Source organism: Labrus bergylta, chromosome 1 (assembly GCF_963930695.1).
Source record: "Labrus bergylta chromosome 1, fLabBer1.1, whole genome shotgun sequence".
In the NCBI taxonomy this organism is placed as follows: Eukaryota; Metazoa; Chordata; class Actinopteri; order Labriformes; family Labridae; genus Labrus; species Labrus bergylta.
Window position 1 is genome coordinate 17344687 of NC_089195.1, and position 14123 is coordinate 17358809.

The 14123-nt window shown below is 38.2% G+C and overlaps 1 long non-coding RNA gene across 1 annotated transcript in view; it reads left to right on the forward strand.

Annotated features, from left to right (window-relative positions):
• The window catches only part of LOC136179279 (uncharacterized), a 172155-nt gene extending 160416 nt beyond the window's left edge, over positions 1–11739 (forward strand). The window contains exon 4 of the long non-coding RNA XR_010666453.1: positions 6462–11739. This is a non-coding gene — a long non-coding RNA (uncharacterized lncRNA). The remainder of the gene's footprint in view (positions 1–6461) is intronic.
• The last annotated feature ends 2384 nt before the right edge of the window (positions 11740–14123 follow it).

A 14123-nucleotide genomic window follows, 5' to 3' on the forward strand; every position in this document is an offset into this window, starting at 1 on the left:
CTAGATAATCAGAGCCAAAAGCAAAACTCCAGGGCTCCCAGTGAGTGGCGTGGTGAACAAACGCTCAGTCCGAGCGTGACGAGTGACGAATCCCAATATCCCAATGTAGTCTCCTCCACGTGACAGTGTCTTTGAGTAGCTGGTAGGCTGGAGAGTAGGCAGGCAAACAGGCAGGCAAACAGGCAGGCAGGCAGGAATGCTTGAACAGAGAAGATCTGGAGCAAATAAAAAACAGAGATTTTAGCAAAACAAGCTAAACAAGAATATCACAAGTTACAGCCATGATCCAAACAACGACCAGTACCACAGGTGACGAAACGATCTGGCGACGAGTCAGAATGAAGCCGGGAGTTTTGTACTGCATGGGTTGATTGTGAAATGAGTTTCACTTGCTGCTGCCTGCAAAAGAAGCCACGCCCCCTACACTCACACACAGAGAGTGACAAGGGGGAGAAGCATGAGGAGAGTCACAGGGTCTTTTTCAAACAGGCCACTACACCCTATCCCTACCCACTACCCCTCCGTTTGCGCGTCCCCGCGGAGGGTCTAAAACATATTAAGTCCGTCTCAAACCGATTAGCGGGGAGTGGTAGTGGGTTATAAAACCCTCCACCAGCGAGTGTGCACCGATGCCGACTTTCGGATCACGTGCAACGCCTATTGTGTCCGGTCGTCATGGATGAAGCAACCTGTGAGTTCAAGTGTCTATAAACACTGCTCCAACTAAGATAGACATTTAATATCGTCATACAGACGTTAACAACTTTAAATGTGTATTGAGGATCAAATATATGTTTATTTATTGTAAAGTGTTTTATATTTACAGGGACTGCTGCAAAAAACAAAGGAATATTAAATCATGTTGCAACTTTTCGCTGTTAATATTTATTTCTTATTTTTCTACTTTTGATGTCTTTGTGAAATCTCAATTCAACAACAAAAAAATACACTTTTTGCTGCTCTGATGTTCAACAATGTTATCCTTGTCTTTGCATTAATTTAGGACACCCTGTTCTATGAAATTACATTAAATTAACTGAAATTATAAATTACAATAAACAATGTAGGCTCAATCTAATAGTTTTGTTATAAGTCTACACTAATATAACTAAAGAAGAAGAAGAAGAATCTAGGCTACATAAATATTTTTACAGAATGCATTAGCTACAAAAAAAAGCCGTTCCGCAAGATACCGCTGAGTAACCATGGTAACATACAGTTCCTGTTTCCACCTGAGAGAGGGAAGTAGGGTGTAGGGTTTGGTTTGAAAAAGGGCCACAGACAGGGAATTAACAAACAACACATAAAAGGAAAGGGAGGAGCTGCCATGGTACATGACAAGGTAACTTTTAAATGGAAATCATCTTACGCAGTATTGATAAATGTCTGCAGGTCCAATGGTTAAGGCTCTGATTCAACATATACATAGTTAAGCTCATTTGTAGACCAGTGGGGAAGAAGATACCAGAATCCCCCTTTAAAAAATTACACAGTAGAGCTACTAATTGACATCATTTATTATAGGTTTGACTTTTCAATTGAAGCTCTTATGAGGGTTTTTTAGTGGGTTCCAAAAATACAGATTCATAGTAGTTGTAATGCTTGCAGCAGGGTAGTTGTCAAACAGGCAGATATATAAATATATAGAATAGAATTGCCACTTTTGTTTGACCATGAAAATCTGTTTAAAGCTAAATCTGAATCTTCAAATCCATAAAAAGTACTTGATCCAATTTTGTCTTTGCACTCGTTGGAAGAAGGACAACTTTTAACCCTCAGCAGTTTCAGCTCTGTGCCTCTCTGATGAGCCTTTCATTAATTATGAAGCCAGATTTCCATCAAAGAGGAGATGTTGGCCAGTCGTCAAATCTTAAAGTCTAGGTGCGAGTTTGAAATTGGGCTCCTGTTTGTGAGTGCTGAAGGATTGGTTAATGAAATAAATGCCAGAGGAAGGTTCTAGGAAGTAAAGTGATACAAATTGTGCGTGTGTGTTTGTGTGTGTTGATTACTCAGTGAAGGTTGATCCAAACCTGCTGCACTGTCGGGGTTCAGCAGTTTATGAGTGTGACACAGTTGGAGTTGTCTGCTGATGTGTGTGTGACTTTCAGCTCTGTGGGAGTGTTTCTATAGCTGACTCAAGACTTGTTTCACTTGTTTACAGTGAAGTCACTGGGTTCAGTCTGTCTCAACAAAGACTGAATGGTACCATGAAAAGGATAACTGGCACTGTAGAGCCATGCCATTGCATTTAATGTGCCAAAACGGAGAGATAGATTTCAGATTTTATGTCAGGTAAAAGCCACTGAAAGGTTACATTGTGAGGGAGTTGTATAACTAACAGGCACTTAAATACTGTAAGAAAGAAAAGACGGACAAATAAAGATGATCCCTTATCACCAGCAAGATGTGGCATACAATGAGTTTCCACTCGGTAAAATCATGAAGAAAAATAAAATATTCTACCATGCGCATTCATTCACTAACTCCTCAAAAAAACTGCACTGGCTCCTCATACAATACAGAATCACTCTCAGAGGTTCAGCTCCTAAGTACATGTCTGAACTGCTCACAGTCTACCACCCAATCCAGCCCCTCAGGTCAGATTGTATGGTGGAGGTCTTTTAGCCGTACCCAGAATTAGATCGCAGTCCAGAGAGGGGGCCTTTAGTTCCTGTGGTCCTTCTCTCTCAATCAAACTACTGGCCTACCTGAGGACCATCACACCTGACTGTACTTTTAAAGCTGAGATCAAAAACCATCTCTTCTCCTAATTATACACACAGCTACTCTTTGTTTGTGTATATCTGTATATGTGATCACGTGTGTGGTTATTGTATGTGCAGTATGATTTTTATGTTGCTTTAAGTATTTGATGATAACTATGTGGTATGTTTGACTCTATTGATTTGATTTTGGGTTCTTATTCTGTATTCCTATTTAACCTCAATGTAAAGCACACTGAGCTGACCTGTAAGGAAATGTACTTTATAAATACATTTGCTATTACTATTAACAGCATGTCTAATTTTCACATTTCACACTGTGCTGCAGATGAATAATGTGCTAAAGTGGCCTGGTCGAATTAGCTTAAAGCTGAACTGTGCTAGAAAACGGGTCAGCAATGTACATAATTAGAGTCTATGAGAGCATCAACACCAATAAAGACGCAATCTGCTTCATGCATAAGATGTATTGGACATCCCCAATAAATAATGAGGTCAAACATTACGTGCAAATAAGAAAGAGAGTCTGGAATAAAAAACTATATTCTTAAAAAAGTTAATTTTGGAAATGCAGTTTGGAGGATTGAACCAAAAAAATACCTTTATAAGGTTGTATTAAAGTAGATATGTAGATGTATAGACTGCATATCATTTGATTGTTAGTCATTTGGAATCTGTTTAGATTGTTATTGTGATGTAATCTTTTCACATTTGCATCACACCTTCTCCCTCCTTTGCTTCACTTACTGTACATTCTTTTAGAAGTCTTTTTTCACCTTACATGAGCTCCAACTCTAAGCTCGTCACAGCTCCATGACTGGTCCTTTCCAAAGACTTTTTGACAACAACAACAAAAAAATCTGAAGACTTCCATCTCCAGTTCACTGCTTTTTAGAGGCATCACTTTTCTATGTTTTCCTCTGTTGTCTGGTCTTTCATAGATGATGGGATTGCTCTTGAAAATACAAGGGTGGCTTCTATACCTGGACGGTTGGTGTGTGAAGGAGCAGTAGGGCATCAATTGGTCTGCTGATAACAGGCTATGATCTGAGAGATTGGTCTTACTGGGCTGCGCTGCTACACACCTCAGTGACACTTTGGCCGCCTCAGTTGTTTCCTCTCCTGCTGGGAAAATTATCTTTGTGTCTCCTTTCTGCTGCCGGCCCGTCACGAACAACATTTTGTTGTGTACAAGGAGGTGAGACATAATAGGCAAAAAGAGACAGGTGTTACTGTGGCGATTGTGTAGTGCTGCCAGTTCTTTGGTTTGATACAGTGTAGAAAAATGCAGGTGCATTGGATTTAGTGGGGATGTCCTCACCAATGAAATACAGTCTACTTAACACAAATCTCCAAATGCACATTCAGCCAATGGAGGGATCGTTCATGTGAGGCAGCTGTCTATGTTAATCCAGACTGCAGAGGAGTTCATTACACTTCACTGATAGACCTGAGAGTTAAAAAGAGCAATGACAGGATTCACCATCACATGACCTGTATTTGTTACTTTTTTGCAATTCAGTCAAGTTGCCCAAAATTCTCTCTCTCTCTCTCCCTCTCTCTCTCTCATGATACTGTCGTTATTTATCACATATTTAGCGTCCTCAAGTTCGACATGTTTAAGTATTAGTATTTTAGAAGCATACTTATTGATCATAAACAGATTCAAAATAAAAACAGAAATGGAGACAGTCGTTATTAAATGAAAATTCAAATCGAAGAGACAGTCAGACAGCTACGAGTTCATACAGTCAGGTTTCCTGTTGTTGTGTCATGGAAGCTTCAATGATGTCCAACAGGTGTCATTCAAACAGAACTATTAATCTTATATAATTCAGATCACCTATGAGTTGCAGTTTAGAAGGTAGAAGTGTAGAAAGGTTGAAATAGTGTCGGAGTGTGTTTGTGAATGTGCTGGTGTGTGTTTAGTCCCTCTGCCCTTGTCTCCATTCATCTTGTCTTTGTTCAAGCCACTGGCATGTCAAACACACATCTGAGTCCAGTGAAGACAAATGAAGTCAGTGTTTACTTCCACTCCGTCTGAATGATGAACGACCTGCCAGATGTTTGCTGATTGATGGCTGATCAGTGATTCTAATATAGACTCATTCAATCCCATTGTCTCTCTTTGAACAGCTCTTCCAAGGCCAACATTCAATATGATTAATTGAGGGGGTTAATCCACAGAGTTGTGCAGGGTCCACAACAATTTAGTTATAACACTCACTATTTTATTTAGTTATGATTCAAACTGTGTTTAAAGTGTGTTTCTTTCATAGATCAACTGCCTAGACCTTTTGCAATTGTGAAGCGTTCTTAGATTATTGAAATTACACTTCAGATACATTCATCTCTTTTCTTATAACAGAAGAACAAATAACAAAAAATAACATTTTAACTGCTGTCAGTGCTTGCCCGTCAGTTTATAGGCATGAATGTATTTTCCTTAGTTACAATAATGCATTTGAATTACTTCTTATACTTTAGCTTAAACTGATACTCAAATCTTTTCTTAATTAGAGTCGCCACCTCATTTTAACTTCCTTCATTATTTCAGACATTTAAAAACTTACCAACAGCACGTTTTCAGCTGCAAGAGCGTCTTAAATTTGTACAATTTAAAACAAATATCACCACTTCATGCTGTTTTTCTTTGAACCGTTTCAAAAAAAAAACCTCATTGGTAAAATGCCTATTTTCTTTAATGCTGTGTATATGGAGGCATGAAAGGCATGTGAGAATAAGAGATAAAAAACAAAACATAAAGAGGGTGTATGTTTTTGCCTGGATAATCTATGTTTTTTTTCTACATTTGTTTAAACAAAGCTTAAAAAGTGCCGTGATCGTTGTCCATGGTGCTGATTCTGATGCTGTTCAGGCATTGGTGAACTGGAAACCAACTGGTGGGGACTACTGGACGACTAGTTCCCACCAGTGGGTTTCCAGTTCACAAAGCCTGAACAGCGTCAGAATCAGCACCATGGACAGCGATTGCAGCACTTTTTGAGCTTTCACAGCACAACTTGAATCTCTGATAGCCAAATCATGCTTGAGATAAATGTTCTACTTAAAATAAACATTTTGAACTCACAATCCTTTCTTATCTCTAATAATTTAAAGTAAAGTGGGCTTTTTTTTTGTCCTCATGGTCTGTGTCTAACTGGTCCTATCGCTTAATACTGAGAAGCTGCTCACTGCTGCTGCACTGCTGCACACTGAGCGGTTGGATCGCTCTTGTTTATAAAAAACAAAGCCAAAATTACACATTCAGAGCTTTCCCAAAGCTTCCCAGCATGCCTTGGGGTCAAAGCGATGGTCTTTATGTCATATTCTTTTTTTCTCTACTGCCACCCACTCAACTTTTTTTCAGCTTGAACTGACACGCTCTGGATAATGAACAACATCAGCCTGTTTCTCCAAATGTCACAGGGTACTTTTAAGCTGCCGGCTCACATATGAGCTGAGCAAAATCTCTTTGCTCGTCACTACAGAGTGTTATTTTCAAGCAGCATCTCTGAGTTTGTGTCTTGCTGCTTTGTTCTTCCACGTAAAGCCTGCCCAGCTGTTGGCATTTCCCACTAAAATCTTTTATGTAGACAAATGCACCAATCAGGAACATTCTCTTCTAATTATCCTCCCATCACTGTTCTGTGTCAAGCAGAGACCTACCCCACTTCTTTCGTGGATTACACTGATGGTTAATTCAACCTTTTCTTTTTGCTTTTCTGTTTATTGCAGGCTTTCATCGCTGACGACTTGCAGAGGATTTTAGGACATCAAATTTAAGGTAATTATTCCCATTGTCCTGTGTTCTGTGCAATGTAGTGTGTGCCATCTTTATGGATCAAAGAGGCTTGATTCAGGACGGCAAATTATCCTCCATTATGTAACATGTATAGGAATTTTCTTCAGAGTAAATAAGAGTTCCAGACAGAAGTTTATGGAGGATACATTGAGCATCCTGCAGTATAGGAGCATAACAAGTCAGCTCACGGTTAGCCAGAGAGTCCATCTATGTCAGTGTGTCCTTGACCAAACCACACAAGGGCCCTGCAGCTGTTTTGTGCTATAACTAAAATGTTTTCTTTCCTCATTAAGTGAACATGTATTATATTGCATTCCTTTTTGACTACCTTTGTATATAACAGGGGTTTGTGTGTGATTATTTGAACCACATGCATGGTGACATGTTTGAACAAAGTTTTATTTTCAGTGCTGCAAGGCACTGCCATGAGCTAAATATCTTTCGAATCCATACCGTTGTCACGGGTCAGTTGGACTGTTTCTGATCTCACAGAAGTGTAATGAATCAACAATAAATCTGTTTGAAAATTGACTCCGAGCCAAAATAGCTAAACGAACTGCCATGAAATTTGGAACACATATGCATGTTCTCAAGAGAATATGTGTCAATGACTAAAATGTTCCCCTGACAACCGCATTCAGAAAAAAAACCTCCTTATTAACGTGAGCAACAACAGACTTGGAAGCTGAACATAAAATGTCATTTAAAAAAACAGTAAAAAAAGGGAATTAAGGACAAAGGGCATGTTGGTCTCAGTGTTTGACTGACAAGTGATCTTTAAAGAGTAAGGTGCAGTGTTGCAAAATGCAAGAAACGAGAACCTCACAGATTACCACTTTAAATGTCAAAAGCAAAAATGCAAATTTGGCATAATAACTGCCTACCCTGCCAATTATATCTAGATTGGCTGCAGTTTGGATGGAGTCTCCCTCTACATTAATCTCTATAGGTTTTAACATTTCACTTGAAGCTGTGATGGCGTTTGTCACCTGAGTCGACACAGCCGTCAGCTTTGTCACAATCCATGCCGTGACAGATATGTGGTTTGGCCCACAGCGTGTCAATCCCAGTGGGCAGCAGAGCACCACTATTTTGTAGCTATTGAGCCACAATTGCAGTATTAATTATTGTGTTTTTGAAAAACAATGTAATATGACAAGATTGGGTAGGAAAAACGGGCAAGAAAGAAGTCGTACTACTTTAAGCCAGCAATGGTTTATTGGATGTCATCCACTGAGAAAAGTGTAGATTTGAAGGCGGGTTGGTCGTGGAATAAGGATCAGGGTTGAGCAGTGCCATGAATTTTAAAGTTTGGATTACTTTGCCCTGGATTTAGCAAGAAAATTGAATATAGTTCAAACGTATTGTCATCTTGTATTCCCACCAAATGATGGAAAAGTATCAGCAGTGGTATCTATAAAGAATCAAGTCATTAGGGAGTCTCCATAATGTTAGCAATATAAATCAAACAAATTATCATCATCCCCAACCTTGACCTCTTTAATTTCTTTTAGTATTCTAGGACTCTTGTACTAAAATAAAAGTTCCCATTTTAACTTCCTTTAAACCGTAGAGTTTTAAGCTTGCTTCACTGAATACTAAGAAGTATGATAATGAGTTTGCTTTGTTTCATGAGAAACTTCAATTGATGAGTAAGACTTTATTATTCTCTACTTTAAAACTTAACAAGAACTAATGAAGATGAAATTGGAAATTCCTGTAATAATAATTTTAAGGAAATGGTACAGTAACTAGAATATTTAAGCTGTTTCTTATGCATACTGTATAGCTATTTAAACCAATTAATCAATTCACTTAGATCTTCAGGAAGTGTGCTAATGCATAGAACTCACGGCACTGCATGTAAATACCCAACACGTTAATATATTCATGAAACCAGATTTGCAGAATACACAATAAGGCTACACACTGAACTACAAAACACCCCCTACTTTAAAGGGAAGACAGGTCAGCAAGATTTGAGCGAGTTAAGTGGAAGAGACACAAAGAAGAATCACAAGAAATGGAGGAAAAGAAGGGGGGCAGAGATTGAATAAGGGTGGAAGAGAGAGAGAGAGAGAGAGTGTGCAATTTGCTTGTGCTGCTGTCATTTTGCCAAGGCAACTCTGAGATTTGCTTCATCTATATTTAGCAACAAAAGATAGGAAGAACCTTATGCACACGCACACACACACACACACACACACACACATTCTCTCGCTTTGGCAGAGCATTGATTTGCAGAGGACACATGATCAAAACAGCGTGGTCAGCTGTATTTGTACACACACACACACATACACACACACACACACACACACACAAAGAGGCTGGTTGTTGACAGTTGGGTCTGAAGTGGATCATGCTCATTAGGATTGGTTGCGGATTGGTTACTATATATAGCCAGCAGCAGGCTCAGCAGTAGCTGCAGCAGCGTCGTGGAGAGGTGTTTGACGTAGCTCAGGTCTCCGGTGGGTAAAGCTAACGAGATGCATCCAGAGCTGATCGTTCTGTGAGCAGCAGGAGTCCAACACTGATAGCGTGGCGTGGGTTTTGTTTGATTTGTGTCAGTTATTTATAGCCTGACATGACTTGTGTTGTGTGATACGGGGTTGGACAAGCAGTATGAAGCAGGACAAGCAAATATCAGATGATATTTATCCCCACAGTTTTATAGAATAACACTCCCGACATTGCTTTCTTTTAACTCATCAGTTCCTGATACAATGTTTTTTTTCATCATATCCTACCAAAGATTGTGAAACTTTAGAGCATTATCCTACAAGTGTCCAATGAGTTCTTATCCATGTTTGTCAAATATCAACAATTTGACATTGCTAGCTCTGTTCCACTCACACTGATGCTCAAAGGATCATCCATTTTAGGTTACCCTCTAGCATCTGTTTCATAGTACCCTTAAATGTTTGTTTTAACGTAACCTTTTGTATCTATTTAAATGTATTTAGCAGCTGTTTTATTGTGCCAATACGTGCCCACTTTAATGTATTCATTAGCATCTGTTTCAATGTCCTCTTTCAAGTCTGTATTACAGTACCCTTAGGTGTTTGTATCATTTTTTACATCAACATCAGTTTTAAAGTACTATTTAGTGTCTGTTTCAGGGTACTGTTCAGTGACTGGTTTTAGGTACCCTAGAGAGTTCGTGACAATATCACATCTAGGGTTCATTTTAAAGTACCCTTAAGTGTAGTTTTAGGGGTTTCCATTAGAGTCTGCTTCAAGGTTACCAGCATATTCACAGTGACCATTTCCCTGATGTCTAGCTAAGAAAAGGAAAACTGAAATGCTCCTATAATGTCTTTCCAACTGATCAGTGACTAAAACACACTGGGAAGAAGAAATGTCAGATTTTGGATACCATTACCAACTGCTAAGGTGACCTTAGTAACGGTAAATATCAACGTATTGGACATATTTGAGAGTGGAAGTTGAATCACACTGGTTGTAATTAAGCTTGCATTGTAATATGAACCTACATATTGTTTCTTCAACTGACCTCTAAAATAAACGAGTTAAATCAGTAGCTAGTAGAGATATGTGTCATTCTTTCCACGTGCAACTTTTCTTTGTAATGGTCAGATAACATCAAACACAAAAGACCTTGCAAAGCATTTTAGCCGTCTGTTTATTGTATGTCATGGAGAGGTTGTCATAATATGGCTGTTTCCCCAAAGTTTCCCGTCGCTGCTCCCATGGTCAAAACACTTATCAATATTTATTACGAGATTGTAGTCACAGAATTAAATACTGAAATAATCCCTTCCTTTCCTATCTTGTCATATTATCAAACTGTGATGAATTTCCCTTACACTATGCCCAGATGCCCCACCAGATGTTTACTTCCAATGTCTTTTCAGATGTCAATCAATAAGACCGCAAAATTATATTGAATTCCTCAGATTCCCTTCATAAAATTTTACCCGAAAAAAAAAGGTTAGCTTTTATCCCGTACATGATGTCAGAAAAAAATGGCTTGTGTGTGAATATGATGAATAGGTGTGCGTTTTTGCCTTTTAAGTGTGATTATACTCAAGCATATAATCCTGCTCATTAAATATAAAGGTAATGTACAATCCCACCACTGTTTAATTAATAATATTTATTTTAAATCTCACTACTCATACAAAGCCTGGGGTTCATTCATGAACCACACTTCTGACCTCTATATAACACTTACTCTGTGTGAATATGGCAGTCAGAAGATTCTTCACCATGCACTAAATCCAGTGTGGACTTTTTCATACTCTTAGCACCTGGTCATGACATCTACATTGCAGCCAATGTTGACACCCAGAGGTGACAGGCCTCCAAGGTGTTACCTGTTGACAAGGGTGATACCTACACGAGTCAGTTCAAGGTTGCGAATCAGGCAGCTGGAAATGTTCTGTGTGGATAACTAACACATGAAAAAAGGCGTGGTGAATGGAGCCATATGCAAATGGTCCTTTAAGATCTGGTGAAATTAGTAGAAGAAGCAGTCAGCTGTCATATTTCACCATTTGCACGTGCTGTTTAAGAGAATATTATCAATCAATCAATCATCACCTTCACGTGCCATCTTTTGTCGGCATGCCCCCTTTCATTCCTGTCACACTGAGATAATAACTTCCCATTTTTATTACCTCCGTCACATTTGCACCATGATGTGTTTACCTTTAATTACACTAGGTACTCCCTGCCTTTTTGGCATAATGTCTTATAAACAGTATCTACAATTCACATCTCTTAGCTGTGAAACCAAATGTGCTAAAATTTGAAATTTGGGTAGAATTTATTGAGCAAAGTCGTCCCTAGAATCCCAGAATATGCATCTTTTACAGCTTGTCTTTTACATCTTTAAATATGTATATAGAATATGGAAATAGGTGTTGGTCAACTCATTTTTAAAGCTCCGGTGAGGAGTTTAAAGCTATGAAACAAAGTGAAACTAATATAAATGGATCTTTATGAGCTAAATACAAAGACCATGAGCATAAAGACATTTTCTAGTATGTTATTTATTATATATTATTACTTATTAACTTAAGTAACTTATTAACTTATATTTAATGCCTCCTGATTCCCACTGCCAGGGATAGGTGTCAGTAAACAGCACATAGCCAAACCAGCACCCCAAAAGCTATTAACCTTTAACAAGCATACATTTTCCTGCTTTCATTTATTCCCTAATGTCAAAAGGAAGTGTCATAAGCAAATATGAGTGATGAATAGGATGTTGATTGAATCAATACTTCCACATATCACATACAATGAATCCTTTAATCCTTTAAATCCACAAACAGAATGAGAGCAAAATGTCTCATTCTGTATTTTGATTTGAAAGAGTAGTTGGTCTTGTATATTTATATACTGTATATATATATGTATATATATATCAAATCTTCTGTGCTGTGCTATTATTGTATTTGTTAGTCTGGTTTAAAGGCTGAAAGAACAGCTTTTGTTTCAGCTCTGACGACTGGGGGCCTGGGGTATCTTGATGTAAATAAAAGCCTGGGAATGTTGAAGTCTTAATTTTAAATTATGCATATTTCCATTTCTATATGCTTTACTTTTCATCTTTACACCTCTAAACTTTGACTAATCTTTTTTTTTTAATCCAGCACCCTTCATTCTCCATCCACCTTGTCAGCTTGTATCCTCTCCTAAGGTAGGTCTCCTCCTCTGTCGCCACTCTCCTTTTTGACCTAGTCACTATCGACATAAATCATCCGCAGTGAGCAAACTCCAGATCTGATACAAAGCAACAAGCCAGATAAGAGTGAGGAACTTACAAGGTATTTAAGTTTCCAACCTCTTCTCCTTGCACTTGTACACTTGCTCTCCTCTCTCCAGGACTTGTTAATCCCTGCTCTCCCTCGTGGGCTGATAAGAAACGGGATAGGAGAAGGGATAAGAGAGGATAAAGCTATGCTCTATACCTCTGCACTGCAGTCGCTCAGTACATTTAGAAGAAGTGGACAGTTCCTGTTGAATCCCTCGTTCTGAGGAGATTAAGGAGAACCAAGTCAAGGACAGATAGATCAAATTAATAGATTATTTTCATAGAATCAGGTGTTTTTCTCTTAGTCGGAACTAAACTAAGATCAGCTCTTTTTCACTCATTAATACGATTGTATCCATGATTCTGTCTTTTCGAGGAAAATAAATCAGTGAGATTAAATCAGGGTTGTCTCCGTAGCAGAATTTTTAAACTCAGTACGATAATAGCAAAATGTATTATATTGATATTAAAAGCACTACAACAGCAAAAATAATTCCTGGGCTCTCAAAATTGGGTACTTGTCTGTTCTCCTTTAAAATTCAAACCGTCACACAGTTCTGTTACAGGAAAAGCCACTGGACATAATACCAATAGTTTAAAATGGGTTGAAAATGTGAATGTAGATCTGTTGTTTTTCATAAGCTTCAGTACATGCCATGTTGTTGTTCTTTTTAAACTTTGTTAATGCACTTGGTATCTAAAGGTATCACACATTTTGACAGCCTTGGATTGAATTTAAGGCTCCAGGAAAAAGTAGGAGAGGCCTTCAGAATAAATATGGTGTAGCATTGTTTTGATAAATGGTATCCTCTTTGAGTTTGGAACCCTGGGCCTACATTTTCCAGAATAGTGCAGACGGGAATTATATCTGAAAACTCTAATGATGAGCTCCTTAGACACTTTGCTAACTTTGCCGTCTCCATTAACTGTCGATGTTCTGATACATATGAAAATTTTGACAATAATTGGAAGTTGTGCTTTCGTGTCGGTAATCAATAGTTAACACAAAGGCCCTTCATGCAGCCTTTGAAAAATTAAGAAAACTGTTTTGTTTTAATGTGTGTCATATAATGAGCTCCACAGAGGAACAATCAAGCACAAGACTGAGTCATAAAAACAGTTATAATAAAAAAAGGAGTTTTGACAATCTTTCTTATCCTCATATTACAATTTTAAGCTCCCAGTTGTTTCAGACTTCTGCACTCACCCTGCAGTGGGATTTTCTGTTAGCTTTGCCTCTTTTGATTTCAGCATATCTTACTCTTTTCCTGGTCAGTGGCCAAGGAAGAGCTGGGCTGTTTCAGTAGCAGCTAGCTAGAACCTCTGCTTCAGTATTTCATAGCTGGAGTCTGAACTTTTATACAAATCCATTGTGGTTACCTAATGGTTACTAAATGATTACTTAGTGGTAATCTAATGGATATTTAGTGGTTATCTAATGGTTACTTAGTAGTTATCTAATGGTTACTTAGTAGTTACCTAATGGTTACTTAGTGGTTATCAAATGGTAACTTAGTGGTTACTTAGTGGTTACCTAATGGTTACTTAGTGGTTACTTACTGATTACTTAGTGGTTATCAAATGGAAACTTAGTGGTTACTTAGTGGTTACCTAATGGTTACTTAGTGGTTACTTACTGATTACTTAGTGGTTATCAAATGGTAACTTAGTGGTTACTTAGTGGTTACCTAATGGTTACTTAGTGGTTACTTACTGATTACTTAGTGGTTATCAAATGGTAACTTAGTGGTTACTTAGTGGTTACCTAATGATTACTTAGTGGTTACTTACTGATTACTTAGTGGTTACC